The sequence below is a fragment of the Thamnophis elegans genome, chromosome 4, assembly GCF_009769535.1.
Source record: "Thamnophis elegans isolate rThaEle1 chromosome 4, rThaEle1.pri, whole genome shotgun sequence".
NCBI lineage: Eukaryota > Metazoa > Chordata > Lepidosauria > Squamata > Colubridae > Thamnophis > Thamnophis elegans.
The window spans coordinates 99,360,959-99,382,945 of NC_045544.1; the positions used below are offsets into that span (position 1 = coordinate 99,360,959).

The window sequence follows — 21,987 nt, forward strand, 5'->3', positions numbered from 1 at the left end:
TTTATTGGTCAAGGTGTTTTCCTCAAATCCATCTATTTAATCTGACATTTGAAAACACATACAAGTACTTTATTTACTATGGAAATGTAAATCAAAAGTACACGCAGTTTCTGAACCAGAGTTTAATACTTCGTTAGCTTCCATTAGAAGTGTTGATAAACCCTTATATTTAATGAACCTTTAGTACTTATGTTGATGAGTCCTGAAAAGCACTTCCAGTTTTAGTCCTTGAAAGTTGAAACTGCAAACTTCAAACATTTTAGGAGGCTAGACAGAACACCTCCTGTAAGTTGTTACACTGTAATATGATGATTTAACAAAACAAACTGTTGTGTGATTGTTTTATTACTTAATGTTTTGTATTACAAGTCTGCTGTAATGCAAAAATAAATAATGGAAAAATAATTTGAAATTTGAATGAATATTTTGATCACAGTAAATTTTGCAGTAGATTCTAAAACAGTGTATTAAATTTTATTTAATTTGTTTGGTGAATTTATAAATTAAAAGCTTGCAGAATGCCATATGCTTTTAAAAATATAGACTTCCAAATAGTGTTGTATAAACAGTTGGACATAAAATAATATACTGGAAGTACATTATCTGTGCCAGAGAAACAAAAATGCCTCCTTTCTCCCAATTTGGGATAATGAAAAGTATACTCTTGGCATAGACTCGCAATGTTCTTTGCTTGTCCCTCCCACAAGTGTTTTCTCTGCCCCCCCCCAACAGTGAAGCAGCATAGGACTTAAGGGTGATGATTTTAGTATCATCACAAAATGGTTCCTGTCAGCCATGCCTACCATCATATTGTAGTTCCAGTATAGGGCTGACAAAGATCAGACCACTAGATAATCACATATTGTGAAGAGAGAGATCATATTTTTCTTTCCTGCATACCCTCAGGAGAAATTAGTTTAGGGATACAGGGCAATTGGGAAGTACACTATCCTAGTAAACAATGAAATAAAACCATCCAAAATTGGATGATGTTATCTATCCTCTCTCTTTCTAATGCACCATATGTTACCACTTATTGTCACCTTCTTTCTGACTCCTCCACAACCGGTCGTCATAAAGAAACTCTTAGCAAGGATCACAGTTGCTGTTGTTATTAGACCAATGGTTGCAAGCAATTAAATCAAGGACTTCAAATGACCCATGGGTCACAGGTGGTCGACCCCTGTCCTACGGTCTGAGGAATTTGATTATGACAGAACTAGTTTTTAGTCTGCTACCTATATTAGGTTCCCAAATCTGAAAACTCTGTCTAATATAAAACATAGAATGGGTGTAATGTTCATTCCAAAGCGTCTGAGAAATATCACCCTTAGGAATGCATTAAACAGGATTTAGAGACTGGATACTGCCTGTACTATGTCTTGCAAGAAGACCAACAGAAAATCTGAAAGAAAGATAACAAGCTTTCAATTTTTTTTTAAAAAAAAATTCTGCCTGCAGTTGGTAGATCTGTTCTAGACCAGCTCCCAGAAGGAGAGTCCTGCCAGGGATCAAAGTGAGCTCATCTGCCCGTCATATTATTGGTGTCATCTCTAAAAGGTTATTGAAATAAGTGTTCATGATCTTTGCAAATAAGAGTAAGCAAGCAAATAATCCAGAATAAAAGTAAGCAGGCAAATATACCAAAATTGTCTCTATGTGTAATGGTGCGGGGAATTGTAGTGGAGACGACTAAAAATTATTCTGTATATTTTGTCTTGAGTCTATATTTTTAGCATTTGAGGTCCTAGAATTTTGGAGTTAACCACAGTGACAGTTTCACATCATAACTCAGACAAGCTAAGATATTCATATTTGTAGCAAGAAAAGTCCCTCCCAACAGCCTTCTAGACCTGAGAGAAAGAGGTCGTATAAAGACAGCTTATCCTTGGGATCAGATGGAGAATTGTCTGAATTTAATAAATTAATTACTTTCTACATATGGGAGGGGAGGAGTTTGAAACCTTTGACTCACTCAAACATCTCAGTCGCATAATATTTTAAAGTTGGCAGCTTAATTTTACTACCTGATTGTTACTGGGTTACTGCTTTATATTTGCAGCTGCTTTTGGTGTTAATTAAGTGTAATTATTTGGTATGAAGTCAGTTTTGTAATGGTCCTCGAAATGTTATCAAGAGCATATTTAAGCTAATCTGGATCAGAGTCATTACTTCAGGTCAAATAACATAACTTTTTGTTGGATTCAATTTTGATTCATATGTACAAGAAACACCCACTATCATACCTACATTGGGGCATATCTATGCAGTAATCAGTCTTCTACTTCTTCAATCATAATGGCTTGCTCCAAAGATACCTGCCAATTGTACTACTCTCTGCTTTGGAGGGGGGCAGGACAGAGAATTTTCAGTTAAAATTTTTCTCCTTCACCCTCCCAAATCCAGTTTCCTGGGAAATGGAATTAGTTTTAAGCTAGCTAGTCTATATGCAGACATGTCTTTTGTGTCTCTAAAAAGGAGGAGATTTGTTATGCTTTTCTGCAACACGAGATACTCAACTGTGTCTTTTATTTTTGTCATTTTTTTCATTCTGTGACACCCCTTCCCCAAACCTAAAAAAATGGAAAAATAGATTTTATGAAAACTGTTTTTAATACTCACCTGGAAAAGGTCTAATTAGGGGGAAAGCATAACCATTTCTTAATCAACATGCAAGCTTACTTTCAATCTCTAAACAAAATTTGATTTGTGAAAAGATAATCTTTTCTAGATTATCTGAGGGTTTATTTTATGTTTGGCAGGAAAATCCTGATGCACATAATAATACAGAGAGAGAAAGAGACAGAATATGATTTAAAGCTCTGGCAGCTTTCCACAAATGTAGGGCTAAGCGCCAGCCCAGATTACCCACTGCCAAAAAGCTTTCTACTACCTTTCTTAGTCCTCAGATCTGACATTTCAGGATAGGGAGAATCTAAGACAAGCTTTGTTGGATTTGGTAATTCCTGGCTCACTGGGTAACTTTCAGACTCAAACAAAAGTCCCTTGAGTTCAGTGAGATTGGCTTGCCAACCTGGTGATTTGGGGAGCAAATGTGCAAAATGATGAGCCCACAGTTCCAAGATGGGGTGGCAAGGCTCCACAAGTGCATTAGGTCCTTCCCTACTTTGTATCAGAAGAGGGGGAGGGGAACCTTCAGAAAGTCACTCTGGTTAATCATTCCTAATAAATATAGAAGAAAGAGTTTGCACACTGAAATTAAAAAAGGTTTTATTTTAATCAGCCAAACAGGAGTTCAGCCAGAAGTGTCATGCTCAAGAGGACTTGTATGATGTCATTGAGCTAACAAAGAAAAAAAAATGCAAAATTAATGGCAGAGTATGCAACATGTAAAATGTTGTTGAGGATTTTATCACACTTCTTGTGAACTGAATTGATGGTAGGGAAAAGGTAGGGAAAGGTAGGGAAAAGGCTGCACAGTTTAGCTTATGAATATTTTTCTCTGTCTCTCCCAAAGAGATTTTGGATTGTTATATACTGTTAAGGCTTACCTGACACAAATGAAGAACATTTTCATAGTTGTAGTACAGAATCATGTCACAATGTTAATAGAATTGGAAAAGGTCTCAGAGTCCTTCTAGTCTAATCCTCTGCTCAGCTAACCACACTTATTGTTGTTATTATTGCTAATACTGTAATGATTATTAGATCATGTGATAAACTGGTTGGAGTGTCAGATTCAGAATCTATGCTTGAATCCCATTTTACCTACGAAGGCGCCTTGTATGTTTACTTCTTAGCACAATCTACCTCACAGGTTTGTTGTGGGAAAGAAGAGGCTGAAGAATCAATATGAAGTTATAGCTTAATAATCTTCATGAAGATAGAATGTAAATCAATAATGTATAGCAACAAAGGCAAACTGATTTTGAATTTTCTATGGTTTTCCTCTCACTCCCCCCATTTTTTGTATCATTTAATTCATACATCACTCATCTACTGAGTCATCCCATCAGCCTCACCTTTGTGACCAATAATAATAGATTTTGGGAGTTGTAACTCAAATCTTCTGGAAGCTGCCAAATTGCAATTTTCTAGTTCAAACATGCTAACTAAACAAATATCTCCGTAGCACTACTGCTTCTTATTGTAATTCTGAGTTATTAGTAACAGAGATTTCTGTGTTAATAAATACTGTATTTTTAAGCAATTAACGCTTGCCTGTGCCAAAGCTGATTTAAAAATTAAGCATAAAAAGTTGTCCATCATTACTTACTCTGGTATAGTTGAGCAGGTATCCAGATTATCCAAAGCACTCTACTCTCAAAGTCTATATTTCATTTTATATTTTCATATATAGTTTTCATGCAGAGGTGAAACTTGGCCTATTCCATTTTATGTAAGTATCTCCTTTTTTTGTAGCAGAATTTTGTTTTTCTTGGAAGTTGAGATATAGCCATTGTACTCCACTTTCTGTGCATAAGCTCATGATGCTGTCAGGTTTTACATTAACTTTCTCAGCAGTTAAGAATATTCAACATCCTATCTTTGCACCTCAGCCACTTTAATCCTCAAGAAAGGCTTGCCAGTACTGAGAGATTTCAAAATCTGCCACATGCATTTAATTCAGGATTATTCACACATACTCCCTCCTCCAGGTTAATCTGCTATTGAAGGTAAATTGGCAAATGAAAATGTTATAACTAATTCTGATACTTTTCTTTCCAAGTACAATGTGACCTAAAAGTTTATAAAAAGTTACATTTTATATAACAGTAATTTATACTGTTATACACTTCATTTATACACGACTTTTGGATTGACCTGTTTTCTATATGATATCCCTCAGGACTTGGACCAATTTTATTAATTTTTGTTCTTTTAATTGGTAACTAAACAATTTAAATCTCTGTCATTGAGATCCTGTCCCTTCTGCATCAGCATGCTAGGCAAAGAAGATGGGTGAGAGTGACAGGAAAGAGAGAAAAGGATTGAGCTGCTCCCTTTAGCTTCACCATCCATCATCATGTATGTCCTGTCAGTTGGAATCTCTGTGTAGTACTTGGGATTTTTATCCCAACACATATGGAAGATGTCAGTTTCAGGATGTCTAAGGCTAGATCCTTTATAAAACATCATATCAACTTGTTCCAAGCCAACAAAAGAATTGTAATCTAAAGACTTAATGTTTTTCACCCTATTAACATTTGATATGTATTTAAGATCCCTCTAATCAAGTTTTTACTGCTAGTTTTATTTTTGTTCCTGACAGTTTTGCTATTTCTAATGTGTTTATTATTTGACTTTATGCTGAGGTTTCTAACTGTATTCTGTTTTTAAGCTAATCTGCTGTGAAGTCTCCTTGAAAGCTTCTAAATTCAAAAGATGGTAGATTCATCTTTAACATTAAGTTAAAAAAAGTAAATATTGGCATGCCTACAATAAAAAAATAGATTATTCAGCAGGCAAGAAGGGAGGTATGGACAGTGTGACCATAGAGTCAATGGCTACACTGTCATGTGTTTGGAATTCCTATGTTTCTCTCTTCCCCATTCATTTTCTTGTTGTGGCTTAAGATAAACATAAAAATGAGAGAGGGAAGGAGAGAAATAAAATGTCTTAATAATAACTTAAGCCTCTCTGATGCATATGGAATTGCTTTTCCTAATTAACATTGCTGAAATGGTTAGCTGAATGTCTCCTATATAGAGGACGGTGGCTTAGGGGTCCTACCAGAGCCCTAGTCTGCATTTCGACTATGGTACAGAAGTTCTCCAAGTTCACTTATTCAAATAAAGTTTATCAAGCAGCAAGGTTGCTCCTATGTATGCTTAATTTTGATGTTTTTAGAGTTTTATTGTTTTTATTCTTTTAAAATGTTTATAATTTTAACTGTAATATATTTTTTGAATTGCAAGCTGCCCAGAGTCATTGACTGAGATGAATGATCATAGAAATGGAATGAAGGAATGGTATAGGATTTCCTGCCTGGGGTTGGACTAGAAGACCTCCAAGTTCCCTTCCAACTCTGTTATTCTGTTGTTCTGAATGAATTAATCAATAAAGGCAAATGCTGCTGCTGCTTCTGACAATTCCCTAGACCTGACAAAGGTCACACTTAGTCAAATAGTTGAAATTGGACATGCACTTCTACTATAGCAATACAATAGCAATAGCTATTGTATTGTATATACTGCTTCATGGTGCTCTACAGCCCTCTCTAAGCGGTTTACAGTGTCAACATATTGCCCCGAACAATCTGACTCTTTATTTTATCAACCTTGGAAGGATGGAAGGCTGAGTCAACCTTGAGCTGGCCAGGAATAAACTGCTGCAATATTGCATTCTAACCACTGCGCCACCACGGTAATCCTATGGCCATCATTCACTTTTCCTCCCTTTTCTCTCCACCCCATATTAAAAAGAAAGAGTCTTTGCTGATTTCTTTTTATATAATAAACGAAATGGTGACTGAAAATGACAGGAGTGCATGATTAATGCTCCCTCCCCTTTGTCTTCATTTCATGAATTTTCTAACATTAGTTTGGGGAAGCGAGGTCAAGAGGGCAGAATTCACAAGCACATTTGTCAAGGAAGGAAGAAAACGTTGAATCAGTCCATAGGGGAAAAAGAACCTTTACTGTGTCCTGAGTGTATCTCAGAAATTGACATTTTACAGCAAACATAAGATGGGCCAATATTTGTCCAGCTAAAAGGCCCCAGTTTCACAGCTGCAGGTGGTCAGGTTGGGGGAGAATTAATATTTGCTAGGATTAAGGCCACTCTGGTCCTCTGTGACACTGGCAACCACAATTCTTATAATTCAGAATTCTGCTCAGAACAGCATATGCAATGGTGGGATTCAATTTTTTTTTACTACTGGTTCTGTTGGCGTGACTTGGCGGATGTGGCTTGGTGGACATGTCAGGGGAAGAATACTGCAAAATCCCCATTCCCACCCCACTCCAGGGGAAGGATACTGAAAAATCTCCATTCCTTTCCCACCCCACTAATTTGCTTTCCAGCTCTGTTCTCCTGTGCAGGGCAACAAAAGAAAACCCATTTGATCAGCTGGGACTCAGGAGGCAGCAAATAGATTGGGGGCGGGGCCAGCAAGAGGTAGTATTTGTCAGTTCTCCGAACTGTTCGCTGGAACAGGTCAGAACCAGCTGAATACTACCTCTGAAATTGTGATGCTACAATTCTGAGAATACAATCTCCAGGAAAAAGTTTGCTGCTGCTCTGAACCAGCCATGGCTAAATCTGAGGGGTGTTTTGCTCTCCCAATTGCGGAGCCAGAGAACTTGCAACTCTGCTTTAAGTTGTGATCTCCAGAGAGTGGAGGACACATGGCTTGCTTGAGATGACTTAGAAATCAAAACTAAAATCAGAACTCAGCTTACAAGTATGGCACTGGGGGTAGGAGGAGGGAGGCATGGCTATCAGAAGGAATAGTGGTTGGTCTAAACCAGTATTTCTCAAAGTTAGCAACTTTAACTTGTGTGGATATCAATTCACAGAATTCAGAGTTCAGTTGAAATCTACAAATCTTACAGTTGCTGATTCTGAGAAACTTGATTGGTCTAAATCTTACTGCTGATCACCATGTAAGTAGCTGCTGCAGGAAGGAAGAATGGAAGACCTTTTCCCAATGGCTCAAGACTGATCTTCATTCAGCTCTCATCTCTTTTACCACTACCACCCAGTGCCTGCTATACAGTGCCTGCTATAGAAAATTTATTGTGGTGTCATTTTTATGATTTAGGTATGTGATCAAAGGCTTGCCAAACATAGGGCAGTTTTTGCCCATTCAGTGCAAGTGCAGTATATTTCATGATATATCTAGCTTGGTCTAAAAGAAAGAAGCTTCCTATTCAAAAATGCCAATAAAGAAACTAGAGGAAGGGGAACAGCAAACCAGGTAGGAAAGAACAGAGCAGTGGGATGAGGACATCCAGCAGCTGCATCTTTTCTCAGATGCATCAAATTTTGGAAGACAAGTAGCATTGTCAGATGAAAGTTTGGAACTTTACATCTGTGCCTCTTGTGTGAATTAGAACCAGTTAATTTATGAGAAGAGGGCTTCCAAGGGGGGAAGGCTATGAATTATGGACTGACAATCTACCTCTTCCCTCCCCTGATTCCCACCTTCTCCATGTGCTGCACGAGATCCAACTATCTGTTCTATTTCCATGCTTGGCCCTTTTTGTAGTTTGTGTCCTTTTAATTACACTGTTGGCAAAAGCCTTTCTCTCCACAGGTCGGCATGGATGAGTAGATGTGTTTGGGTAGCTGTCAACCATGGGAATGCTTCATGTAACCTACAGAGCCATCTGTAGTCCATCCCCCATCCTCCCAACACATTTTATAATCACTGTCAGCCACAAAGGAGCCCTACTCTGCCTACTCTAGCAGTCACCCCTCAGGTGTGCTCCCTCATTAAAAGGCAGGAATGTGGTTTGCTTTAATCTGCTGGTTGGTTTGCACGCTTATGTATTTGAGTGTGCAAAATTTCCTTTGCTCTCGCTGTTCTTTTGCCACTTTTCAAGTTCCAGGCAGAGCTGATGACTGAAAGCTGTTGTCACATTGTCCACAGCAGCTCCAGTTGATTAGTTTGGGTTTAGACTGTAAGACACGGTACATTTCCTTTCTTTTATTTAGCATGCTATTTGTTCTATTGATAGATTGATCTGCCTGTGGTTTTGACCTATAGGCTATTTCTAATAGGCTGTTATTGACTCCCCTAATATCCTAATCCTTGAGGCAATACAAGTTGCCTTGTAATATGACAGAGGCAAAAGGTGGTGAAAGGTGAAAGATATTTTTAGGCTGCTAGAAATCGAGAGGAGGCTGAGTTTTAAGCAACAAAACCTTTGGTGATGGGGTTGTGGTTTGGAGTGGCTGAAGGCCAGAGGAAGGCAAAACTGGCTATTGCCTTTCTCTTATCTTATCTCCAGCTTCAGAGGCAATGAGGCTGTGAATACCTGCCACAGACAGAACCATAATGGTGGGAGTCTCACCTTCAGGCCCTCTTTATGGACTTTTGCAAATGCATTGAACTGTGGCTGCTGAAGAAATGCGATGCTGCTAAGTGTTTCGTCTGGTCCACAGGGCTCATTTTAAGCTTTTTTTCTTCTCCCCAAAGTATGCTAGCTTAAAAATTCTGCTTCTACAGAATCTTGATTTTTATCCTGTTCTAAAAGCACATGGGTAGTTTTGCAGCTGTACCTTGTTCCGAGCAATGCTTTTAAATGATAGGGAGAGGAGATTTTGGATTCAGAATAAGAAAGTCTTCTGCTCACACCCCAAAGAGGAAATTGGCTTCACCAATAAACGTGTATATCTTTCTGACACAAAACCATGGGAGTGGATCTAGTCAAGTGCACTATATGGTATGAGCATATTATGTCTCCTTTCTGCCCCTCTCCCTCCCTTTCCAGTGTATGTATGCGAATATGTGACACAGAGACCAAATTTATGACCCGATAAATCAGCTGTCCGTTTAAAATACATAGTTCTGGTTTGAGGTGCTTTAAATGAAAAATTCAATTCAGACATACAGAGAATAGTCTTTTAGATAAGCCGTTGCATGGCATCTCAGACATAAAAAAGATTTTTTTATTACTATCCTGCAGTTCTGGAATGACATTCCTGACTCTTCCGTTGATTCAGTAAGGCATTAGTTAGACCCATGGAGATTTGTCTCCTCTAGTCATCTAAGCTGGGTATTAACTGCATTATCAATTGGAGATCCTCTGAGTAGGAACCATATCATGTTTATGTTCCGTATATCACTTGACGTTTGGTTAGAACTGTGTTTATGAACAGGGAATATGTTCAAAGTATAGAATTGGGTAGCATTGGGACATTTTTATCTATTATATCAATGTTATTCTTTTATTAGGGATGTTACACTATTATTAGAAGTTTACATTTTAATTATTAGAAATGTAGAAAGCTGGATAGTGATAATGGCAAGATGATTTGCCCCAGGCAATAGAATTTATATATTACCCTTTGGATACTTAAGTAGGTGTTGCTTTTAATTGCACATGGTCTGAATGTATACAACTTGCAGCTTTTCTGAATCTGATACCATGCAGATGTGTTGAATTACATTTGGAGATTCACCATGTTCAGAAAAGACTATACTATTTATTTAAAAATTAAGAATGCATGCTAACCTTGCTCTGGAGGTGTGGGTGAGCTGAATGTGCATAATAACATTTCTTCTGTGCCTCTTTTGGCACTTGGAGAAGAAAGATCATCTTGCATCTGTTATCTGCAACATCTGAGTATCAGTAATTTACATTTGTCCTCCAAGTCTCCTTAAGTAAGATCAGAGATACATAAACTAAGGCACCAGGCCTTGTATGAGTCACAAAAGCTTTGGATGAAAGTCCTCCCCCGCATAGTGACTTCCATTTTAAATATTCATTCTTCAGTAATCAGTGTCTAGAAGGGAACATGGGTGGGCATGGAGAATAAAAAGGTTTATTTCCATTCTACATGGATAGGTATTTGGGGGTCTTATCTCCCCATAGACAAAGAACAATTAAATGTGTCAAATCTATCAGAAGAACCTAAACTTCATGCTGAAAGACTTTAGAATTTTTGTTACTTTAAAGCAGTGCTTCTCAACCTTGGCAACTTTAAGTGTAGACTTCAACTCCCAGAATTCCACAGCCATTATGCTTGGCTGGGGAATTTTGGGAGTCGAAGTCTATACATCTTAAGAGTTGCAAAGGCTGAGAAGCACTGATTTAAAGAGTGTCCTATTTGGATGCTTAAGTGTGAAACTATCCCATTTGGCACAGGATAGACACTTTCTGCTGAGTGAGAAAAAATGGCTAAAGCTCTGCAAGCTGGAACTCTGAAGAGAATACTCAGATCTGTATAAGCTGAATAAACTTTGCAATCTCTTCCTTAAAATCCCCCATCCCACCCCCCCCCCTCAACCACAGGCTACACTCTTGATATGAACCATGTGTTTCAAATATTGAAAACAATACAGATCACGTCTGTATCAACAAGAAGAATGTTGCTTTATACTACTTCAATTACTGCAAAAGAGAAGCAGTTCCAAAACTGGCAGAGCACTTTTTAAATGCAGAAATAAACTAGGTGTCACCTGGCATGTGGCCAAAGCAATGACTGGTTAATATCATTGGTGTGTATTTGCATTATCCTAATCTGACCTGTTTTACAACATTTGGGGAGCTTAGCAGTGCCTTGTGCTTGGAGCAGCCTGTGCTATCCTGGCCTCCGTGTTATCTCAATGAGTTGCTGTGTACTGACAGAGGCTCTGGTCCAAAATGTAGCATGTGGAGAACAAGAGCTTTGAAGAACAAATGCTGTCTGGTTTGTGCAGTAGAAGCACAGCAGGCAATGAGAACCAGGGAAGTCATTGATCCAACTGGCCTGATGGGAATGTCATTCACATTGATCCCTAAAGAGTTCTACATGGGCAGAAACAGCTGGGGGATGGCGTTAGCTTGAATAACTCAAACCCAACATTATGGAGATGACTTCTGGGGAAGTTGGGAATGGGGAAAATAATTCTAAGGAAGTTTAGCTGTTTGTTTCTTCTTCCTCCTCCTCCTCCTCCTCCTCCTCCTCCCTTTGCTGCTGCTGCTTTCACTGCTGCTGCTGCTTCTTCTGCTTCTGTTTTTTTGGCTTCTGCTTCTGTTTTTTCTGCTCCTTCAGCTTCTTCTGCTCCTGAGGCTTCTTCTGCTTCTGCTTCTTTTGCTGCTTCTGCTTCTGCCTTTTTGGCTTCTGCTTCTGCTGCTTTTTCTGCTCCTTCAGCTTCTTCTGCTCCTGCGGCTTCTTCTGCTTCTGCTGCTTTTGCTGCTTCTGCTTCTGCTTTTCCTGCTCCTGCAGCTCCTGCTGCTTCTGTTGCTTCTGTTTGTTCTGCTTCTTTTTCTCTTCTGCCTTTTCTGCATGTGCTTCTTTTGCTTCTTCTGCTCTTGCTTCTGCTTTTTCTGCTTCTGTGGCTTCTGCTTCTGCCTTTTTGGCTTCTTCTTCTTCTTCTTCTTCTTCTTCTTCTTCTTCTTCTTCTTCTTCTTCTTCTTCTACTACTACTACTACTACTACTACTATTACTACTACTACTACTACTACTACTTCCTCTGCTTCTGCTTTGTCTACTGCTTTTGCTTCTGCTGCTTTAGGATATGGCTTATTCTGCGGCTCCTCCTCCTCCTCCTTCTCCTCACCTTTAACAGGAGCCTAGTGTGTAAAATTAGAACTGAGTTAAGCTTTCTCCATCCGCATTTTCCAGGTATAGCCAGGTATAAAAAAAATCACCTCCTGGGGCAGACAACTGTTGAAGGGAGGGAAGAAATCTTAAATTAGCACATCTGAATATTTTAATTTTGGGAGAGTTACAGTTTAAGGTTTGTGAACACCCTGATAGAGTTTAAGAGAGTTGTTTGCTTTATATAGTTCTCTCTTTGGTTCAATTGCTCTTTAATTTTGCTGCCTTTGCTTGTTGTTTGTTAAATATATATCCTCCCATGACTTTGGTTAAGTTGTTTGCTTGCTGTGGCAGACTAGTAACATGCAGTGCAGATGTAGATGGAAGGTATGACTGTAGATTATGGAGTCATTGTAATTATCATCTGGCAGCAGGGCAAATGCCAGCATTTGCAGAGTTAAACCAGCAGTCTGCTGTAAGTGAGAATGTGTTCAGAATGCCAGTGGTCATGGACATTTAAAACCTGCCCTTCGTCTTGACCTAAATCCATTTGTGTAAATATTCAACTTGTAAACCGAAGGCAATAATGCAGTAAAACTCAGAGTCAAGGCAATAAATTGTGAAGGAGAGGATTGTGCAAAAATCTAGTTTTCTGACTATTCTTTCCCTATAAAATCTACTTGGGTCAGAAGAAAGCTCACTTATCCAGAAATATAGTAATCCATTAGGTACTTCTTGAGAGCTTTTTAGCACTGCCAATCAGAAGACCTGTAGGGGCATTGGCTTTTCAAGGGAAAAAATAAAAGCTGGCAGAAGGATCAGGAAAAACCAAGATAGGTACAGGTGTTGCAAGATAAAGATATTGACTTAGGCATATACGCATACTTAATTCTGCATGCAATTCTATGAACTTTCACAAAAGCTTCCTTATTTCTGAGGAATCATGCTAAGAATTAAAATATTAGGCCTTTGGTTTGGCATCGTTCATTTGAACCATTGTGAAATTAGTTTTAAAAATGAGGGTATGCATTAATTAGTTTATTTTGCATTGATCCAGCTTGTATTCCTAAAGGGATGCTAAAGGCAAAATTACAATACAAACTGGCTGAACAGCAAGTTAGGTCTCTTTGTCCCACCCGTATATATTCTGATCTAGACATTTTTTGGTTTAGCTCATCAGCAAAGAGATAGTGAAAGGAATTCTACTGGCAAGGTTTTAAATTAGAGAGCTGAATTGGTAGTAATAAAGAAGCCCACACCACTGCATATTTTTCTTTCCCCTTTATTTCTTTGCCTAGAAAATACAACAGAGTACAAAACAATCACTGCTGTGACCTCATTGCACCAATTAATTTCCTCTCTTCTGCCATACTTCATTGCTTGCAAGAGACAAGGCTGATGAAATGAGCAGAACAATGCTGACACATCATTCACTTGAAACCGTGACATAACATGCTGATGATGTTATGTCATGCCATAACATCAAGATGTGGAGAGGGCAAATACATTTTATTCTGCCCCAGACTAATATGAAAAAGAATGATCTTACAAGGAACATGTATCAACCACCCAAAACATTGCATCATAATTACTTTACTGAGAATTGATCACATACACACAGATGGAAGTTGAATTCAAGTAATGTGAGTGCAGAACCAAGACCTAGAATCAGGTCACTATTTAGGAAACAATGCCCATCATGTCTTGAATGGCAAATGAGGGCTGGAAGACTTGGCGACTCCAGTTTGCCACTTGCTAATCATTATTTGCACTCTGTGCAGCCATATTTGGAGAAAGCCTCCCTCAGCTGAAATCTATGGCAAAACTCCAGTTAAGTCACCCATTAAGTCTAGACAACAAGATTGAGATCTCTTCTACAAATAAAGTATGAGCAGCCACTAATGAAAGCATTTACTTCTAACAAAGGCAGCACAAAGCGCAACAGTGAATGGCATTGGGATTCTGCTAGCAGCAACAGCAGACGCTCCACAGAGATTTGTGGGGGAGAAAGGCTGCCATAGTTATTAGAGTGGTTAGTGGAATGGAACAGGAAACATGAGGAGGTTATGACATCACCATCTCAACTTGACATGCATCATCTATCAGGGATGGCTTAAGGATAATGAAATAAATCATAGCCTGATGCAATGAGATGGACAAGATGACCCTACTGCTGCTTCCTTTCAGCAGTAACAAGTCTACAATGAGAAAAGAGTAGCTGCATCTATCAGATGTGTAGAAATCTGGTGAGCTACAGTTCATCGGTTCTGAGGGCACCATTCTCAGGGGTACACAGTTACTTAGTACCTTGAGACAATAAAATGACTATCAATCCTTTTTGACCTACTTTTCCGATTTTTACATTTTTAAAGCGTCTTTCAGATTTCCCTCTTCCCCCACATATTTTCTGAAATGATTCTCTGCAGAGACATCTAGGAGAAATGTCTAGGGCAAATATATACAATGGATTCAGACAGTAACTATCAGCAATAAGGAAAGTGGTTTCAGAATCTGTGCTTCTTGTGATAAACACAAGTTTTCTCTCCTGCTACCAAATCCAACTAAACAGGTTTAGCAGGTTTTTTGAAACAAAAACTCACAGAGCCTCCTTTACCCAGAAGGAAAGTGAGACACTTTCTTTAAGGTGCTTATTTCCCAACTAGCTCCCACTTCCAGGGTTTGGGGTGGAAACTAGTCTTGATTCCAAGCAAAAGTGCTCTTACTTCTCTAATAGTATGTTGTTGGGAATTATTTGAACTCAACTGCAATATTTCTTCTAAAAGCAAAATGAAACTATACAATCAAACAAATATCACTGAGTGGGAAAGATACCAAAATTAATTCTGTAAGAAAAGGAAATAATATACACTCTCTGCTTGCATCTGGAAAAAAAATTCCAAATCTAATGAAACTTGTCATTCACTATTGTTTTCTGCTGGTTCACTTATTAAAAAAAGACTTTATGATTTAATAAAACAGGTGAAGATACGCAGCAGGGTGTAGTGGGAAATGAAAAATCTGCTGTGGTTATGTCAGACCTTCTTAAAGGGTTTGTTGGATGGCAATTTAATTTATTGTCTCTGATAGCACAATTTTAATACCTCTGCTTCATGGGGCGAATTTGTATTTTGCAGTGCCAAGTTCTCTATCTCAAGATAGAACATTATATTAACCCATAGTTTTGGCAGAGGATGATCTGAGACAGTGAAGGGGGAAGAAGCAGCATCTTAAACGCATGTAGCAGTGGGGGCTTCCTCACAAAAAGCTATGAAGTTCATAATTTGGGGACAGGATACAGAAAACTCTTTGTTGAAAAACATTTCAAGCTGCTTTTCCTCAACAAGGTACCCCACAGATACGTATGTTGAGTGACAACCTGCTTTTTACTCTTAGTATACATAGCCAAAGGGGATTATGGGAGTTATCATATGTACCTTAAGGATACCAAGTCTAGTAAAGTCATTAATCCAAGCAGGCTGCTTAGCATATTTGATAAGCTACTTTAAAAGAATGTAAAACTGTAGAAAATTGGAAGCAAGAACCAGGATCTTTCAAGACAACCAAAATAATTGTTTTTCAGCTATCTCTTGAAAGTAAATACAGAGTCCCTTGAATTAGGCTCAACACCTAGCAATGACATGGACATAGTCATGATATTTTCTTGACAACAGTTTAGAAATGAATTGCTATTACCTTTTAATGGGATATTTTTTTCATTTCCCAGCTTAGCATGCTGTCTTGAAATGTCCTGGTGTCTTTCAAGTAATCAAGTCCAAATATGGTTTTTAAAAATCTACATGATGCCATATTGCTACCTTTGAGGCTAGCTCCTCTACTAGAATCAATTGCTCAAACCTGATCTGTAGATGCCCATCCTGAGACAAATTAAGAGATCTGAACATGCAAATGGCTCACTCTGGAACAACTCAACCTTGAAAGTAAATTTACCTCCATCCCTTTATCTTTTAGGCAATAGGTGAAGATCTTCCTCTTTGCGGGCTTCTGGGGAAATGAGAATTATGTTTTAATGTCACTTTAGTTGCCTGAGTTTTATGAAAGACCACAGCATTTTTAAGGCCATTTTTTAATATTTTAGATTTATTTGATTTTTAATGTACTGTTGCAGAATTGTCCAAGTAGGCAGCATACAAACAATTATAATGAATAAATACATTTTTAGAAACAGGCTATTCCATCCAACAGCATCTAAGGAAGGAATGGAATGAGAGGGAAGAGCAGAATGATGAACCAGTGTAAGGCCACCATGGTACTACCCCCTCTCATTGTGTAAAAAAGCCAACACAATCCAAGGCTTCATTAACAAGGATAGAATCAAGATCACATGAAGTGTTAATACCACATTTTAATGCTTTGGTAAGACCACACTTGGAATACTGCATCCAGCTTTGGTCACCACGATATAAAAAAAAGATGTTGAGACTCTAGAAAGAATGCAGAGAAGAGCAACAAAGATGATTAGGGGACTGGAGGCTGAAACATAGGAAGAATGGTTGCTGGAATTGAGTATTTCTAGTCTAGTCAAAAGAAGGGCTAGGATAGCAGTGTTCCAATATCTGAGGGGCTGCTATAAATAAGAAAGGGTCAACTATTTGCCAAAGCACCAGAAGGCAGGACAAGAAGCAATGGGTGGAAACTAATCAAGGAGAGAACCAACCTAGAACTAAGGACACATTTCCTGACAGTTAGAACCATTAATCAGTGGAACAGGTTGCCTCCAGAAGTTGTGGATGGTCCAACACTGGAGATTTTAAAAATAGGTTGGACATCTATTTATCTGAAATGGTGTAGAGTTTCCTGTTTGAGCAGAAGACCTCCAAGGTCCCTTCCAACTCTGTTATTCTGTAAGTGCATTTGGGATATCACACACAAATTCTTTAAGGGTGGAGCTTGTGATGCAACATATAGGTCTGCCTATTAAATTTTGATGAAAAGCTTCCTTAGACACCCAGGCATTCTCTTCAGCACCATAGCAGCTGTTCAACTCAATGATGGTTCCATTCTTTATTGTTAAATAATACAATCTAATCTAATCCATATGGAACATAAGAGATACTTACAGACCCTAACATAATGAAGACATTTTATTAAGGAATTTTTCGTGTTAAAATTGTTTTTGCCCATATCCTTCAGGATCTTTTTGATTGAGCAAAGTTGTCGCTCACTAGGAATTCAGTAAACTAAGGAGTTAAGTCTTGGCAAAAAGTTGCTGAAACATCTTGAGTTTGTTTGATGCTAATATGGAAATGCTGAGATTTTCCTAATTCTCAACAAATTTCAGTCCCCCTCAACAACATATGTGGTAAAATGTTACAGCCATGTGTAGAAAAGAAGTTTTAGCAGGCTTATTTTTTCCATAGCTAAGCCCATTGTTATCCTCCAAATTGTAATCTTATCATGTATACAAGCTGTTCCATATAAATAGCCCCATGTATATTTTCAGTAGTTTCAGCTGAAACCCGTTAAGAGCAGATGTGCCTACGGTTTCCTGGCAAGGCCTCCTCTGAAAAGTATTTTTCCGTTAACAGCATTCCCCCCATCCCATTCCAACCCTTTTCCTTTCTGTTCTGGGAAGGAGTGGAAGAGAAGAAAGGAGGGAAAGAGTTTCATTCATCATTAGAATGATTCTTAAATGTTTTTGAAGCTGGTTTGATTTATGACACTTGTGTTCTGGCCTTTAAGTACTTTTGAGTGCTGGGCAAAAGATACCCAGAAATTTGCTAGGAAGGTCTTTTCTTCACCTTTCCCTTTCATGTTGCACTCTCAGTATTCAAGGCCAAAAGAGATTTCATGCAAAGGAGATCATTGATCAGATTTGCAGCTTGAAGATTTGGTTCTCTCTCTCTCTCTCTCTCTCTTTTTTGGGGGGGGGGGCAGGCAGAATTATTATCCTTTTCTCCCCTCATCTACACCAGGAGTAAAATCCTCCTGGTTGGGCCAAAATGGTAGGAACAATTGTCCCTGGTTCTGCGAAGCGGTAGTAAAAAAAAAGCTTCTGAGCTGCGTGATTGTCGGAAACTCTTTCCCCCCACTTTTTAAAGCATATTTTCCCCTGCTGGTTCAGGCGAATAGGCAGGAAAAAAGGCGTTAAAAAGTGAAAAAAAGAGTTTCTGGCGATCACACGCATCAGCTGTGAGCTGTGCATTGTCAGAAGGTCTTCTTTTCACTTTTTAAAGCATTTTTCCTGCCTTGAACCTGCATAAAAAAAATGCTTTAAAAGTGAAAAAAAGTTGACCACTCACACCCAGTCACATGACCTCCCCACCAAGCCACGCCCACAGAACTGGTGGCAAAAATTAGATTTCACCACTAATCTACACCCTTCTGCTGGATCTGTTGGATCCAACAAAGAAAAACGGCCACATTTCACATAGCTTGATTAGATAGTTTGTGTTTAATTTTATTGCACAAGCCAGAATCTTGCCTTTTTTTGAACAATTCCTAGGTTTCCTTCCTTTTAAAACTACTTTTTTGCCCTGCATCTTTGCAGATTGGTTAATGGATTAGGGCATAGAAACCAATAAGACAGGAAGGAATTTACACCACAAATACCCAAGTTTGCATTCCAAATCAAACCTTGATTTCATACTGGCTTGCTATCAAAACCAACCTAACGTTAGTTTAATTACATGGTCACACTATGCTATGCTGAAAAAGACAAATTAATAAATTTTAGCACAGTATATGAATGTATTCAATGTCGATATAAAGCTGACACTCTTTCTTCAGTCCAAATTAAGGCATTTGCACTGTCTTAGAGTTAACTCTATAACATGGTTTATAAACCTAATCGACAGAAGAGAATAAGAGTTTAAATTCCTCTTTTCTCTAAAAAGAATGATCTATGTGTCAAAGCTTAGAGCAACAGTTCTGGCTTGATCCCCTATTCTTACAACCTATAGCAGTTTGAGAGAATAGGAATTTCAGTTAGAAGTGTGGTTCCAATGTAGCTGTCTCCTTGGGGAAATAGATATAAGCAAAGAGTGAAGGATGTAGGTTTTTTTTTTGTTGCTTTGCTTCCCTTTCACTTTTGTCTATAAGAGGCTATAAGAGCCATGGCGGTGCAGTGGTTGGAATGCAGTATTACAGTCTACTTCTGCTGACTGCCAGCTACCAGCAGTTTGGTAGTTCAAATCTTACCAGCCTCAAGGTTGACTCAGCCTTCCATCCTTCCAAAGTTGGTAAAATAAGGACCAAGAATATTGGGGGCAATATGCTGACTTTGTAAACTGCTTAGAGGGGGCTCTAAAGCACTATGAAACAGTATATGAGTCTAAGTGCTATTGCTATTGCAATCTCTGGCTCGTCTTTCTTTGCTACCTAGAAAGGCCTAGAAATGCACATACACATGGAGCCTTTTGCTTGCTACTATTCTCATGATAGGATTTATCTTACTAGGTGCTAGACTTGGCTTTAGTGTGTGTGTGTGTGTGTGTGTGTGTGTTTTCGTAGATTTTCACGGATGTAGGTATGCTGATCTTGTATTCGGGTCTTTTCCCATGTAAGATTTAGATTGTCTTGGCAACGTTTCAGCGAGGTCTCACTCACCATCTTCAGGCTGGGTTTTGGGCTTAAAGCGTGGTCGGAGCTGCCATATTTCTATAAATCTTGGTGGGGGTGTGTGGAGCGCTGGCTTTGTTTCAGTAAGTGGAATGATTGGTTGTGTGGTTGTATCATGATTGGTAGATTGGTGCTGATTGGTGCTGGCTGTGTGTCCATTGTTTTTTTTTGTGTTGTAATGGCCTGGGTGGTGGGTGGGTATCATCACGTTTATTCATGTTGGGGTGTTTCTCTATTTCGATAGCTTCCATAACTATTCTCTTGTTGAAGTGTTCAGTTTTGGAGATTAACCTGGTTCCTTCAAAATTAATTTCATGTCCTGTAGCTTTAAGGTGCTGGAAAAAGGAGGAAGTTTTTTCTTTTTTTCTTACTGTGTTCTTGTGTTCTGCGATGTGTGCATTTATTCTCCTGTTTGTTTGTCCTATGTATGTTGCAGGACAGAATTTGTATGGTATTTTGTAGGCTCCTTGGTTTTCTAGCCGGATTTTGTCTTTGGGGTTTCTTAAAATGTTGGCTATTTTTTAGTCAGTGTTCCAGGCTGTCTTGATATTGTGTTTGTGGAGAATTTTGCTGATTTTATCTGTGGTGCTTTTGATGTAAGGGAGGAGGATGATGCCGTTGTCCTGTTCTTTGTCTCGGTTTTTGGGGGGAGTCTCCCTTTGGATTAGGTTGGTAATTGTTTTTCTTTGGAATCCGTTGGAGATTAATACGTTTGTGAGAGTGTGTAATTCAGTTTTCAGGTGGTCTTTGTCGGCTAGGCGTTTGGTTCTGGAGATGAGGGTCTTGGCTACAGAGTTGATCTGTGCAGGGTGGTGATGGGATTGTGCATTTAAGTAGCAGTTGGTGTGTGTTTTTTTCCGGTAGATAGTGTGTCCTAGGGAGCCATTGGGTTTTTTGTAGATTAGGACGTCCAGAAAGGGATGTTGGTTGTTTGCTTCTATTTCCATAGTGAATTGTATTTTGGGGTGGGGACTCAGCCGGACTGATCACTCTAAAATCGTATTTTCCCAAAAATAAGCCCTAGTGCTTATTTTTGCGCTCCCCAAAATATAAAATCTTATTTTGGGGGAAACACGATAGCAAGAAGAACTGGTGCCAGGTGGACCAAGGCAGTCATAGAATGGATCCCACTTAATAAAAAGCTTCCATGAAAGAAACCTAAAAGAAGATGGATCAATGACATCAGCAAGTATTGCGGGCCCAATTGGCAAAAGAAAACTCAGGACCGAATTGGTTGGAAACATACTGAAGAGGCTTTAATTCTACAGTGGATAGGCAATGGCTAAAATGACGATATAAATCTACTTCTTTACTTCTTAGATGATCCCTATTTCCATGAACACTCTTGTCTCTCTCTCTCAAATGCACAGCAAAATAGCTGAGAATTTACAAGTAGAATTCCCTTTTTGGTGAGGGGACCAGGCTGGAGAAAATTGTGATAGTTACCTGTGCAAAACACATATGATGTAGCTTGTTCTTGAGAGGCACACTTGATTGAACAATTAGGTTGTGGAATTTAGTAAGCAAACTGGCTATTAGTAAACTCTTTAAAATGTGGGTTTTTCTTCTAAATTACAGTGGTACAAATCAATGACATTTAGATTTATAAGTAGTTTTTTTGATTAGAATGTTTCTTTTCTTATTTCCAGATTTCCCAGATGACACACAGATCCATTTCCTTCTCTTGCATCATGCAGCCTCTAAAGTATATGCTTTCACCTAGAACAAGCGACTCCCTTTTTTCACTGCTTGAGAACATATGATATTTCAAAAGAGGTACTTCCCTATGTCTAAAAATATAATAAAATGTGCAAAGATACGTATGAGTGCAGTAATGTGGGGAACATAGCAGAGGTGCTTTTCCTTGTTCAAAAAACACAGATGATGTGTCAATCAGAAATGAACCTGGGTCTAATTGCTTCCAAGGAAATGGTGATCCTATTACTAATGGTACAGTTTCATTTGTGTTCTATTATAGTAGAATGAAATCACATAGTACATTATATGCACTCTATGTCTTTGAATAGTTGGTACCATGAGATTTTGCTTCAACTCTATGTTCATATTTTGGAAAGTTATAAAATTACACTTTGTTATTCAGTTGACAACTTTTTTACTCTGATTCAAGTTTGTAGAAGAGTTCTTTCTGTCTTTCAGCTATAAATTGGCACTAATAAATGCTTGTGCTTAATGGTATGGATGTTATGGAAGGTAGGATAGAATCCATGAACCTTTCTTGAATATTGTATGTT

At 38.5% G+C, this 21,987-nt stretch overlaps 1 long non-coding RNA gene across 1 annotated transcript in view; it reads left to right on the forward strand.

Annotated features, from left to right (window-relative positions):
* The window catches only part of LOC116507012, a 119,478-nt gene extending 97,973 nt beyond the window's left edge, over positions 1-21,505 (forward strand). Inside the window, exon 4 of the long non-coding RNA XR_004255128.1 lies at positions 21,385-21,505. This is a non-coding gene — a long non-coding RNA (uncharacterized LOC116507012). The remainder of the gene's footprint in view (positions 1-21,384) is intronic.
* The last annotated feature ends 482 nt before the right edge of the window (positions 21,506-21,987 follow it).